Source organism: Aotus nancymaae, unplaced genomic scaffold (assembly GCF_030222135.1).
Source record: "Aotus nancymaae isolate 86718 unplaced genomic scaffold, 86718_ANA_hifiasm-v0.15.2.pri h1tg000014l, whole genome shotgun sequence".
Classification (NCBI taxonomy): domain Eukaryota; kingdom Metazoa; phylum Chordata; class Mammalia; order Primates; family Aotidae; genus Aotus; species Aotus nancymaae.
This window is the reverse complement of record NW_026988425.1, coordinates 101789465-101804419: the sequence shown is the minus strand read 5'-3', so window position 1 is coordinate 101804419 and position 14955 is coordinate 101789465. Positions and strand designations below refer to the sequence as shown.

The following is a 14955-nucleotide window of genomic DNA, read 5'->3' as shown; positions in this document are numbered from 1 at the left end:
CTCTTTTCACATCCTTTACACCCACTTTAAAGAGCAGCCATCAGCCATTAGCTGTTAAATAAAGCAAGCAGTACCACTTGGCTCAGCTTGTCGAAATATCAAGTAATTGTGTATGTATTAAACAAAAACTAGATCCTTGCTGAGCGTTGTGCAAATTAGTACAGAGCAGGCAAGATACATATTCTAGGAATCATTCATCTGTATGGAGACGACATAATTATTTTAGCTACCTTTTCACCTAGCACCATCTCAAAGTCTAGATACCACCAGTGTGATACCAATTGCTAGGGCAGGTAACGTAATTTGTCACCTAAATTCTTGTTAGAAACAAATACTATGCTAGATACTGGCGACACAAAGATGAATATGACAGTTTTTAGTGAAAAAACAAAGCAACTGAATTAAAGGTGTATATGCTGAAAACTGTTAATGGTAGATCAGTGGATAAAGATGGGCATGGTCAATTCTGCTGGAGTGGAATAGTTTACTAAAGGAGCCATATGGTAGATAAGGCCGCTGGGCTCTTCTCCGAGGTGGCTTGGTTAAGTACACACTCAGTTCACTCCACTATCTTTGCCTGCTTGACTTTCCAAAACACAGCTGGTTTTCTCAACAACTGAGTCTTTTAACTTTGCTCATTCCTGAAAATTACTTCCCATATTTGCTTTACTCTAAGGTCCTGATAATGTTCTGTAGTCCAGGATTCTCTCATAATTAACACACTTAAAGAGAATGGTCCTTCAGTGGCTTCTGAGCAGAGGTTAGGCCTGGCTTTGACATCAGCATAGTGTTGTACCTGCAAAGAATGGCTTTGGCTGACCAATAATGTGGTAAGTAGAGTAACCACCACCAGAGAAAGCTTTTCCTACCCCTGCTTTCACCTGAAAGGCAAGGATTAGGTCTTACTCATACAAAACCTACACAATGTAGGCATTCAATAAATACCCTTGAATTTGTGAAAGGATGGCAGGTACAACACTAGGCTGATGTCAAAGCCAGGCCGAACCTTGGCTCAGAAGCCACTGAGGGACCTATCTCTCCAAGTATGTTACTTATGGAAGAATCCCTGACTACTGAACATTATTAGGACCGTAGATTATCAAACGGTCACATCTGGGTCAGGTAGGTGATTTCGTTTTTATAGTATCTCAAAGAGTTATTTAATTCATAACTTTGGAAAACAGATAAATAATAAAAACATTTACTAACCACCAACTTAATAATATGGAAAAATATATATCCCAAATGTCTGTTATTGGTACCACCTTATTAACTATGAATCTTACCTTACCTGGGAGTTATAACTCTCTAGCCAGGAGTTGAGGACCTCAATTACGCATCACTGTGTTTTCTTCTGTTACTCACCCTGCCCCCTTCCACGCTGGTCCTTGCCAATTAGATAAATGATTTTCAGCCTCTCTCCACATTAGCTAAATTCCACACTGGTCCTTGCCAATTAGATAAATGATTTTCAGCCTCTCTCCACATTAGCTCAGTACCTAATGACTGAATTAGAAGGTTTGATAATGTTGGGTGCAGGACTGCCGTCTGTCGTTGCTGTATCTGGAGTCTCCTGGCGTCTTCTGTTCTTCTGGACATCTACACATCACGGTACTGTGTTGGACTCACCTTCTCACATAGTCCTTTCTTGATCAATATTTCTGGTTTTCAAGACAATACTCTGGTCACTTATTCTAAGGTATTTCTTTTTTTGTAATAATTGAGGTGGCTTATTGGCTTAGAACTTTTAAAAACAGCTAAGAAGAAATAAGACAAAAATATTGGTAAATGACATTTGTTTTTATTAAATCTTTAAGTTTGGCATATATTTCCCCAAGTTTCCCAAGACATACACACACACACACACACACACACTTTTTGATAAACAGCTAAAACTAGTATTCCTTTTATAAGTATCTGATCATCAAAGGGACCATAATCTTGAGCCACTAGCTGCAAGGTCCATAACTTATTCTTTAAGCCTTACAACTAAGGACATTTTCAGATGTCTTCCACATCCCTCTTATCATATAGCCCATCTTCACTCCAATGGCTAAAACATCGACCCAATTTGGTCCCATGACTGGTATTGGCCACACAATGTTCTATGACTGGTTCTCTCTTGGCTCCTCTGACTATTGGCCTTAGCTATTCCTGAGGTTTATGTCTCAGGATAATGCAGAAAGCTATATCTACTCCCCCATATTTTGAGACGAGAAAGAGTGGCTTACAGAAGAGAGCTAAGGTCTTCAAGTTCTTTTCCTCTTTCATTAAAAATTGTCCCTTAGCTTCCTGGTTTACAGTTATGGCTTTGCAACTAAAGGCTGCAAGCAGAAATTAAACAAAAACCTTTATGTTTTCAGCTTGAAGCTAAGAGCTCAAAACGTGCTTTTCCCCATTTTTCTCATTCATCCTTAGCTTTTGCCATCAATGTTGTTAATAACAAAATAAAATAAATCTCTTCTGTGGAATTATTTTTAAAAGCTTCATTTGCTTGTTTCGCTAACGTATAACTTTGCATCACTCCTAACAGTAGAGTTACTTTTTTACCTTTCACCTGTTACTTATTTGAGGCTATAAAGAGTCAAGGAGCAAAGCTAGAATTCATAAATATTGTACCAATGCTCAGACCTGCCAGGCCAGCCACCATATATAACCCTTCTGTTGTACCCAGTAGGTCAACCCACAGACCTCAAATGACAGCTATATGGCCCCTTCCAAATGCTTAGTGTGCCAAGGAAAAATCTTGGCATGTTAGATATATAGCCATTGATTCTTCTTTTTACTCAAGATGTCTTCACATTAATAAAGCAAACCAACAGCAAATATTTCTGCCTTCTCTGACTACACTTTAAAGTTTGGAAGGAAGATTTTGTTTTAAAGAAATAATTCTGGTTGAGTTCAAAATAGCTTGAAACTATAAAATTTGGAGAAAGTTTTGGTTCTTATTTTAAGTTAAAAATCCCTGCAGAAGATATACAATTTTAGTTTATGAAAATATCTCATTTATCTTTGTGACATTTATAGAGTATTTTTATTAGATATAATTTCATTTACATTAATGTAAGTTCTCAACTTCATCAAATGCTAATGCAATAGAAGTTGTATGACCATATTTATTATCAGAGACGTACAAACCATTTTTGATGGTAATATTTTCAAAAAGCGAACCTGAAGTCATGATGGGAGACTTTGCTTGGCAATACTATGAACTGAAAGTTTCTTATATCCCTAGTCCATCTCCATTTTCAATATCCAATCAAAATAAACAAATCATGACTATAAATCTTGAAGGCAATAATAAATCAGGGAATTTGTTCCAAATTCTCCAAATTCCATGATGGATGGTCAATTACATGTGAATACATGCTTTGTTTCCAGTTTCCATCATGTTCAGGAGGAATCAGGGATGAGTAACAATGCTAATCTGGTTCTCCTTTTCCAAGGATAAGTGGTACAAGAAAAAGTACTTTCAAAGAGTACACTTAAAACTGTGGCAAAGGCAATGCTTTGTATTCACTTAATCCTGTTTTCTATTCTTTTCCTGACCACAAGAGAAAATAGTATTTCATAACTTTCCTTGTAGTTAAGTCAGAGAATATGCAACTAATTCTGGTCAATTGCCTATAAGTAGAAGGAAAGGTGCCTCTGCCACAGTACTTGAGGCCATGTGTTGAGAGTGCAGCACCTCAAGATGGAAGTCACCTGGATCCTGGAGTCACCGCATACTGGCTAGAATCCTTCTTGCATTGGAACTTTTATGAAAAGGAAAGGTACTTTTGTTGTGTTAAGTCGAGATTTCAGAATATCTATCACAGCAGGATAGCCTAGCCTGTCCTAATGCAATCCAGAAACAAATTTTCAATGTAAATAATGGGAAAAAAAATCTTTGATTGACACTTTATCCTAAAAGAAAATCAAAATTGTGAAAATGAGTTTCTCTTTAATGTTTTATAAAAATATAGGTTATATTGCAATTATAATTGTATTTATGCCTAAAATAGAAAGTGAATCAAATGTTGGGCTTTTGGCAGGTTTTGCTTAAGGACCCTTATATTCCTAATAGCTTTTGAAGGCTCCTCTAAAGATGGAGTATGTCTCTCTCTCAATCTTTGGAATTACTAAATTGAAATGCAATATATATCCATTTAGAATGTCTCTTAGGTAAAAGTATGAAACTTAACGATTGGATATTAGAGAAAGTCTTAGATTTAAAAAGGTTTAGAACAGTTCAAGTTCTTAGAAAATCCTTTTAGGAGTTGTATAAAAGTTCACATATAAGAAAATAATATTTTTATGCTTCTTCAAAAGAATAGGTACAGTACTATTATTTTACTGAACTTTGGAAAGTCATAAAAATTCCTAATTCTGGCTTTTTATTAAAAAATAAAAATAAATTGGAGTTTATTTCAGACTATTCAGGTAAAATCAGTGAAGAGCAATCTCTTGTTTAGCTATAAATAAAGCCAGGAAGGGGGATCTGATAGGTTGGATGTCCTCCCAAGGCTGCTAGAGACCAAACTTTTCCCACAAGGGGGCTTTAATACAGAAAGAGATAGAGACAGCAGCAAATGGGATAGAAATATTTCAGTTTTAAGACACAAAACTTACGGTATGAAACCAATATATTTTTTAAAGTGTTTCAATAATAAGATCCATAATAATAGAGTATATCACATGTAAAACAGGAAAAGAAAATCTTTGGTTTACCTGATTGGATCTTTTGGAAACTAACACTTCAACAAATGTTCCTTCAAAATCAGAGTTCTATCATTTTCATTACTTCATTTCCCCAAATGGAAAACTGTCTTTTTAACATTCTTACTTTATTAGATAAAGTACGTGATGAACATAAAAATTTTATCCCTCCTTAGGTACATGTAAATCTTGTATTTCTGTTACACTTCACCTACCTTAAAAGAAAAAAGAAAAGTAAAGTAAGAAAAGATTACACAAGCTTTGTAGCATTGAGAAAATGCATTATACGATTTTAGAATATTTTGTTTGCTTGACTGAGAGCCAGAAATGATTAAACAGTAAAATACAAATAAAATGTTCATCAATCCAAATGGATTGGAAAAGATCTTCTGTTTTCCAATACAGTATAATTAACAAATGCAATAATGATTTTTACCAAGGATTTATTACATGAATTTCATTGAAATGTTGATTTGGATCATTTGACCCATTAAACCCAATTTTAATTTCATATAAAAATTTTGGAAGTTTGTATATATTGCTAATTTGATATGAATATTAGAGCATTATACTCTAAATTGTTTTCTTTCATTTATTTTAAAAAATATTTAGAGATGGGTTCTTGCTATGTTCGTCCAGGTGTGAGTCTAAATAATTTTGATTTAATGTGTTTAATACATATTACATTCACATAGTTCAAAACGCAGAAAGTTTAGAAGGTATGCAAAATATCAAAGTCTACCTTCTGTACATGATCCTCAGCTGCTCAGCGCCACTCACCTCTGTGAGTAACCACTGACAGATTCTTATGAATCATTCTAGTGTTATTCTGTGTGCAAATGAGCAGGTACAAGTACAGACCAATGCCGCATTCCATGTCTCAGTTTCCTTGTCTTTTCTGTAGCAGTGACTAGAGCTTACCACACTCTGCATGTAGAAACAGCTATCCCTTGGCCTTTCTCCTGGCTCTCTCCTCCCTCTCTAGCACTCCTCTCCCTTCTCCCTGGCAGGCACTGCTTCCTTTGTGTCCTGTACAAACCAGTTCTTCTGTTTTCACATGACATATTCTTCCTGAGTGATCTCATCTATTCCCATCAGGCATAAATAAAGGTATTAGCATCAAAGCCATTTGTGGACAAGAGAAGTCTTTTCAGAAAAGATGAGTCTGCAGAAAAAAGGAGGAGGTTGTTAGAAAAGAGCAACAGTAAGGGGATTTCTAAATGGAGGGAACAGCATATAGAAAAGCCAAATGGATAAAAGAGGGGCAAGACCACAGAGTTACCAGGCCAATGTCTAACCTAAAAAATATTTGTTGCAAATGTTGAACCAAATAATGAATAATGTCCAAGGAATATTTTTTACCAAAAGTAATTATTTTGCTAAATCAACGATACAAATTATGGAAACTGAAATGAAACTCAGCCTAAAAGAACTGAGTCTGCGTGCAAAGTGAAATGTGAATAAAATTGAAAACTAAGACATGCACTAAGAGTAAACTAGTTTCTCACCCTCCTGGTCATTGCCGGCATACTGCTCTGCTTAGGTCACCTCTACGTGTGGAAAGGTCATCCAAGCAGCTTTGCAGATTGGCAATTTGTGAACCTGTCTCAAGATCTATAAAACATATTGCAACAGAACTCCAAAGCACACTTTGCCACATGGATGGGAGACCTTCGTTTCCACGTTTTGCTGCTTTTTAAGTCTATAAACCATAATAAGGGCATGTCAAAATCCAGTTGCTTTCTAATGCAACACAACAATGACATAATAAGTAGTAGGAAAGGCATTAGCTTTCTTTTTGGAAACCATTTTTTAAAATAAACATTTTCTTTTTCTTAGATTTGTCATTCTCTCCACTGAGAGAATAGTCTTCCAAAGTTACAAATTCTTGCCCAAAAGCCAGAAGGAAAAGAAGTCATTCTCAACATAGTTTAGCTGAAGAACATTTATGCCCCTGTGAGGACAGTGTTCTGACTATCTAGATCACAGAATTTTTGCCTTTACCATAATACTTTCTGTTAACAAACCTTTATAATATAAATTGATTATTTCCATGCCTGTAAGAGTCTCATAGCTATATCTACAAAGGACTAAGAAGGAACCCGGGGAACTGGTTCCTACTGTAGAAACAGAGTGTGGTCATAGTCTTGTCACTTCATGTCCCTGGATTCCACTGTGTTTAACTGTGCTAACATCGCAGAACTGGTAAGAGAATCAGATAAAATAAAATTACTTTTAAATCACAGATGCTATCATACAGTTGTAGGAATATTCTAAACTTGGACTTACCTCTTGTTTGGGGTGATACCATATTTACATTTATTTTTATTGCAATGAGATGGAAATAGCAGAATACCAACAGATAAAGCATTTCATATTCCCTTAATTCTCTGTGTGGTGCAATGACTGACAATAGCTAGATTGCCTCCTGTTCTCTGCCTAAAGGTGGGACTCTTCATCCATCTGTTCTGAGCTCCAGGACCAAGGTCTGTTAGTTGGTAGCTGGGAGATAGATGACAAAAGCTTTTCTCCAAAGTTTTAAATCCAAGTCTCTGTGGGGAACCCCCACATAAGAAAGGGTACATCCTGACTATTTTCATCCTTTCCCCAGGGCAGAACTATGACCTCAATGAGAAATACAATTATTGCTTCATTGCAGGAGATTTACAGATATTACCCACATACTCTCACTATAGCCTCTCTTTCAGAAAAAGGCACGGTGACCATGGCTTACTTTGCTGAAGAACAATGGTCTTGACCTAACGATTCAATGAGAAGAAAAAAATCATTACATGGAAATGGCACAGGTCTTAAACCAATTTGGAAATTTTCGGGAAAGTGTTCTCATAACAAGAAGTAGTGTGGTATGATTAAAAAAGAATTGTCCTAAAGGGAGATCTGAATTCTAGTCTGGCTACCCGACTTTGTGCTGTGTAACCTTCATAAGTTCCAACATTTGCAGTATCAGCTTCCTTATCACCAATGCATGCCCACCATCTCTAAGTCCGCTTACAAGGCCAACACACTACGGTTTTTCTAATCACAGCTGTCTTTAATGTTTGCATCCTGATTTGACATATTGGAGGGGAGAACAAAATGAAGTTGGAGTCTCTCAAATCTTTCTCAGTCAGTTCTTAAAAACTAAACTTTTTAATTGAGAGGCAAAATCTTAGTGGGGCAAATAAAGGCCTGACAATGACTTTCTTCTTTTCATGCAAATGTGGAAGGATGCTATCTGCATATGGGCTAATTTTGTCCACCACTGAAGCAGAACAGATCCAATGAACTATGCCTGAATGTCTATCTCAGTGAGACTTCAAGGGGCACTGATGAATAAGAGTTAAGATGAGAGGACCTGAGGTCTCTATATCAAACAGATGATCTATTTGCATCTAAAAGCCACTGCGTCATGTTTTTGAAAGAGAAAAATATTCTCTGGCTACTTTAAATGCTATGAAGCAATTTTGGAGTTTCTATTCAACAGAACAAAAAGCAAGAACCAAGAGTTGTTTGCTTGTTTGCTTGTTTGTTTGTTTTTGAGACAGAGTCTCACTCTATCACCAGACTGGAGTGCAGTGGCACACTATATCAGCTCACTGCAACCTCTGCCTCCCAAGTTCAAGCAATTCTCCTGCCTCAGCCTTCCAAGTAGCTGGGACTACAGGCGTGCGCCACCATGCCCAACTAATTTTTGTATTTTTAGTAGAGACACGGTTTCATCATGTTGGCCAGGATGGTCTCTATCACTTAACCTCATGATCCATCTGCCTCCTAAAGTAATAGGATTATAGGCATGAGCCATGGCGCCCAGCTGAACCAAGAGTTTTAAGTTCAGTTCAGACTTCAAATACTTGAGCATCAGCATTTTAATAAATACAGACTAAAAGCACAGCTTCCCCTACATCAACGTCTCTCAGTTTACATATAATGTAAAAAAAAGAACTTGAAGCAGCATCAGTCAAAGGTTTCTTAACATATCCCTTTAAAGTAATGAGATAAGGAGTTAAGTACAGGAAAGTCATCTCACAGAAGGGTCAATTTTAACAACAACAAAAACAAGTCTTGATTTTCTCTAGACAAAGGTAATCTTGGTAAATTCAGATAAACAAAAAATAGAAATAATAAAAATCACCTAGTGAACCGGCAATCAACAGAATGGGAAAAAATTTTTGCAATCTACTCATCTGACAAAGGGCTAATAACCAGAATCTACAAAGAACTTAAACAAATTTACAAGAAAAAACAACCCCATCAAAAAGTGGGCAAGGATATGAACAGACACTTCTCAAAAGAAGACATTTATGAAGCCAACAAAGATATGAAAACAAGCTCATCATCACTGGTCATTAGAGAAATGCAAATCAAAACCACATTGAGATACCATCTCATGCCAGTTAGAATGGCAATCATTAAAAAATCAGGAGACAACAGATGCTGGTTTGTGGAGAAATAGGAATGCTTTTACACTGTTAGTAGGAGTGTAAATTAGTTCAACCATTGTGGAAGATAGTGTGGTGATTCCTCAAGGATCTAGAACTAGAAATACCATTTGACCCAGCAATCCCATTACTGGATATATACCCGAAGGATTACAAATTGTTCTATTATAAAGACACATGCACACATATGTTCACTGCAGCACTGTTTACAATAGCAAAGACTTGGAACCAACTCAAATGCCCATCAATGATAGACTGAATAAAGAAAATGTGGCACATATACACCCTGGAATACTATGCAGCCATAAAAAGGATGAGTTCATGTCCTTTGCAGGGACATGGATGAAGCTGGAAGCCATCATTCTCAGGAAACTGACACAAGAACAGAAAACCAAACACAGCAGGTTCTCACTCATAAGTGGGTGTTGAACAAAGAGAACCCCCAGACACAGGGAGGGGAACATCACACACTGGGGCCTATTGGGGGATGGGGACTAGGGGAGGGTTAGCAGGAGATGGGGGGATTGGGGAGGGATAACAGGAGAAATATCTAATGTAGATGATGGGCGATAGATGCAGCAAACCACCATGGCATGTGTATAGCTATGTAACAGTCCTGCACCATCTGCACATGTATCCCAGAACTTAATGTATAATAACAAAAAAAAAATAGAAATAAAGATAAAAGCAAAACATACTTGAGTTAGCAAGAAATCTTATAAACTTCTATGTCTTTTGCTATAGAACTAACAAGATGGAGTTTTGTTAGTTTGTAGCAAGATGGAATTAGTTTGTATAAAGTATCTAATTATGGGCCTGGGAATGGATGTGAATACAATGTAAAAAGATGTTACAATGACGAGGAGGCTCATGCCTATAATCCCAGCACTTTGGGAGGCTGAGGCAAGCGGATCACGTAAGGTTGGGAGTTAAAGACCAGCTTGGTCAACACAGTGAAACCCTGTCTCTACTAAAAATACAATAATTAGCTGGGCGTGGTGGTGCAAACCTGTAATCACAGCTACTCAAAAGGCTGAGGAATGAGACTCTCCTGAACCCAGGAAGCGGAGGTTGTAGTGAGCTGAGATGGCACCCCTACACTCCATAAATGAAGAGCCTATATGAGTCAGGGTGCCTTGAATTCCAGTGACAGATAACTCAACCCAAAATGACTTAAGAAAAACAAATTATCAACTTATATATGTATTCATATTAGCTTCAGGCAAGGCTGGGTCCAGTATTCATCAAATCTCATTCTGTCTCTAAGTCTTGATTTCTCAGCCATGCCTTCTATGCTAATTTCGTTTCCAATTGGCCTATCTTCAGGTCAGGGCCCCTGAAATGCCCAGGTTTATGTCTTCCAGTTTTATAACATTATAGTCAAAGTTCTCACTTGTAACTGCTCACTCTGACCCTGAGGATTAAACAGAAAAGGAGTTCATTAAAAGACTACTTTGCAGGCTACAGAATTGTTGTAAAGGCCATAGAACCTTGCCTGCAGCCAAACTTGCAACATGCACAGTTTAAAGAAACTACAGCCAGCACCACCACTGCCTCTGCCACCAACACTGAGGGCTTTCTTTGCACTGGTGGCAAGAGTTCAAATACTGCTGGCATCAAAGCCATTCCAGGCCCAGGAATTCAATCACGTAATCACTGCCACTCCCAAAGCCGCACATCTCAGTTGCCATCCTCACCAAATAGTGCCCCAAGAGCTTCCTTCTTTAAGTTGTTGACTTCTCAGTCTAACTTTCCCATATCTGAGTGATTGGTGAAGTCATCTAACTCATGTACCTGTTTCCTACAGCAAAAAGGGTGGGGATAGCAGCAAGTTTTCCATGTTCTACCTTGGTGAAACAAGCCTCACGTGGAGAAAATTCTCTGAAACTTAAGAATTTTGCTCACAGTTGTTGGGCCAGAAAACATGAGGAATGTCTGGAAGAATAGATCTAGGAGAGAGAGAGTCTTTTAATGTGTTCTGCCAAAAATCTAGGATCTAATTTTCATGGTCGTGGCAAAGGTCATGTATTGCAGCTGAGCAATCACTCTCCTGATGTGGGAACCCCTGATTTGTCACATGCCCACTCCTAGAGCTTGATGTCGCAGCCGGTCCCATTTGAACTCATAATAGAACTGACAGTCAAGGAACAATGGACACTGACAGCAAAATCACCCAGTGTCCACCACAGAACCCCGCCCTGATTTTTACAGGGTTCCACCAAACCCCGGAGCCGTCATCTCTACCTGCCTCTCCCTGCTGTTCCCTGAACTACAATTCATGACTAATTCAGTCTGCAGATCCCTGGCCACACTCCTGCAGAGCCAGAACAGCAGCATTATGCAAATCATACGTATTCTGCTACCTGGGTTCTGGGACTAAAAGATACAGAGGTAGGAAGAGAGAAGAGAATTCCTCTAGAGGAACTACTCTGGGGACTAATGAGAATTGAAGGGGCAAAAAAAAAAAGAATGAATGAAAAGTTTGTTTCTTAAAGGCAGAGCTTTTGCTTTCCCTTCCATAAGTTGCAAAGGTTTTAGGCTATCTACTTTCTTGTTCTACTCTAGATTTACCCGCATATTTAGGGTGCTTAGCAAAAGAGGAAGAAAGAAGCAGGCAGAAGTGAAAGAAAAGAATTTGATGGCTCTGCTCAGAGCCATTTCTGAGAAGGATGTGGCACCACCTCACACTGCTTCCTGTGCCTATGGGTGTACGTGTATATATGTGATTAATATAATATATACATACACACGATGTTCAATTTTATTTCTTCTTGCACTCTAAAACATTAGTGAGACAGCAAGTGATAGCAGATGAAATGTTTTTAAGCTCACATTATAATAAACATTTCAAAAATTGCACATTGAACAACCCAGCTAAAAATATGAGACAGAAGAAAAACACAATCAGCATTATTGACACATTAGAGTACTTCTAGAATATACCAACAATTCAAAACTGAAGTATTGGTTTATCTTGCTTAACTTCAAGAAGTGTTCACATGTTATTATTGTGCAATTTTAGTTTATTTTTCCTTTGAAAAATCTGCAGTTTAAATTTTTCTTTTGACCCAATAGTTGTTTAATGAAGTACAATTATTAAAAATTTGAATATTGAAGAGCCTTTTAAAAGTTTGTTATTGGCTGGGCATGATTACTCAGCCTGTAATCCCAACACTTCGGAAGGCCAAGGCAGGAGGATCACTTGAGCCCAGGAGTTCAAGACCAGCCTGAGCAACATAGGGAGACCCTATCTCTGCAAAAATTTAAAATTAGAAAATAGCCAGGAGGCAGCTAGCACCTGTGGTCTCAGCTACTTGAGAGGTGGAGGTGGGAGGATCACTTGCCCCTGCGAGGTCAAGGCTGCAGTGAGCCATGGCACCACTGCACTAGCTTAGGCAAGGCATGTAATCCAAATACTTTGGTAAGCCAAGGCAGGCAGAGTGTTTGAGCTCAGGAGTTTGAGAGCAGCCTGGGCAACATGATGAATCCCCATCTCTACCAAAAAGATGCAAAAATTAGCCAGAAATGGTGGGGTACACCTGAAGTCCCAGCTATTCAGGAGGCTGAGGTGGGAGGATGGCTTGAGCCTAGGAAATGGAAGTTGCAGTGAACTGAAACCATGCCACTGCCCTCCAGCCTAGGCAACAGAGTAATACCCTGTCTCAAAAAAAAGTTTATTATTAATTTATAATTTTATTGCCTTATGTTCAGAAAGTGCTACTGATATTATTTCAGTTCTTTGAACTTTACTAAGGGGTGGGTGTGTGTGTGTGTGTGTGTGTGTGTGTGTGTATTTATGTGGCCTAAGATATGGTAAATTTTCATGAATGTTCCCTATGCACCTGAAAATAAGACACTGTTTGATGTAAGTTCTGTCTTATTTGTAATTCTGGACCTGATCCAGCAATCTGTTAAAGCATAGTGGGTCATTATGAAGTTCTAGGCATGCAGCAAAAGTCCTCACCCAAGGGTATTAAAAAGGCATATCAGCTGGGCGTGGTGGCTCACACCCGTAATCCCAGCACTTTAGGAGGCCTAGACGGGTGGATCGTTTGAGGTCAGGAGAGCGAGATCAACCTGGCCAACATGGTGAAACCCCATGTCTACTAAAAATAATAATTTTAAAAAATACAAAAAATTAGCCAGGCATAGTGGCATGCACTTGTTATCCCAGCTACTAAGGAGGCTGAGGCAGGAGAATCACTTGAACCTGGGAGGTGGAGGTAGCAGTGAGCTGAGATCATGCACTGTACTCCAGCCTAGGCACCAGAATGAGACTACATCTCCAAAAAAAAAAAAAAGCATATCAGAAACTGACACTGAAGTGGCACTCAAAGAAAAATCCTGAGAATAAAGAAGCAGAGAGAAAATGCAAACAAGTAGCTGAGTCATATGAAGTGCTGTCAGATGCTAAAAAACCAAACACCTATGAAAAATATGGCAAAGAAGGACTAAACGGTGGAGGAGAAGGTGGAAGTCATTTTGACAATATGTTTAAGTTTAGCTTTACATTTCAACCCAAATGCTGTCTTCAGGGAATTTTTTGGTGGAAGGGACCCATTTTTATCTTCTTTGATGACCCATTTGAGGACTTTTTGGGAATCCAAGGGGTCCCTAAAGAAGCAGAAGCCAAGAAATGGGGACATTTTTCTCTGCTTTCAGTGGATTTCCATCTTCTGGAAGTTAATTTTCTTCTTTTGGTACAGGATTTACTTCATTCGAGTCAGCAGGTCATGGGGCCTCAATTTATTCCATTTCACATCATTTGGTCATAATGGGATGGACAACTTCAACTATATATCAACTTCTACCAAAATAGTTAATGGCAGAAAAATCACTATGAAGAGAATTGTCAAGAATGATCAAGAAAGACTAGAAGCTGAAAAAAGATAGCCAGGTAATGTCCTCAACAAAAGATGGTAAGGAACAACTGCTGTGCTTGGATAACAAGTAATTCAATGCTCACATTTAATGTTAAACTATAGCAAGTACCATTTGAAGATGAACAGAAACATTTTTTGAAGATTTCAAATGCAGTCAGCTTTCGGTATAGCACTTAATCTAAAGTATTTATAAACAGCTATCAGAGCCCCTATTTGTCATAGGCTTTTGAGTTTATTGTTTGAACCGCTTATTAGATTAGTGCAAAAGTAATTGCAGCTTTTGCCATTGCTTATGATAATAGGACCATTTATTTGGTCTTTGAAATTGTTGTGAATATCTGTATGCACTTTGCTTTAAAAACAAATACTACAGAATAAGCCGCGATCTTTAGTAGTAGATGGCCAAGACTAACACCAGCATGGATCTACTTTCCCAGTGTGTCTGAAACCTGAGCCCAGTAATGTCAGCCTGCTGTGAAGTTGACATTGCTAAGACAAGTCTTCTACAAAAATAATTTCAATTTTTTTCAGTATTTGGTAGAGAAAAACATTAATGCATAAGTGGTAATACATTTCTGGTTTAATATAAATTAAGAATGTTTTCCAGTTGTGCATGAATGTTGCCAACTTAGTAAGTTCTGACAAAAGTATGTAATGTTAAACTTAGGTTTAAGAAAGTAAAGCTAGTAAGTTGAATCTTTGTCATTTGCTTAAAAAAAAGAAACATAAATATGTTTGGTACATTAAAGAAACATAACATTACAATGAGTTGATGACATTTCATACATTTAAACTTCACCTAATTAAAAAATAATTGAGATTTATCACTACCTCTTATGTGGAAACTTCTAGAAAAGAAAAATAATGTACAGGCACCAGCATAAGAAGAGTTCTTAGCTGATAATCTAATTGCTTTGGTATTGTTAACATTGTTT

General features: G+C 37.8%; 1 pseudogene; it reads left to right on the top strand.

Annotated features, from left to right (window-relative positions):
• The first annotated feature begins 10651 nt into the window (after positions 1–10651).
• LOC105731956 (dnaJ homolog subfamily B member 6-like) lies at positions 10652–14091 on the top strand (annotated as a pseudogene).
• The last annotated feature ends 864 nt before the right edge of the window (positions 14092–14955 follow it).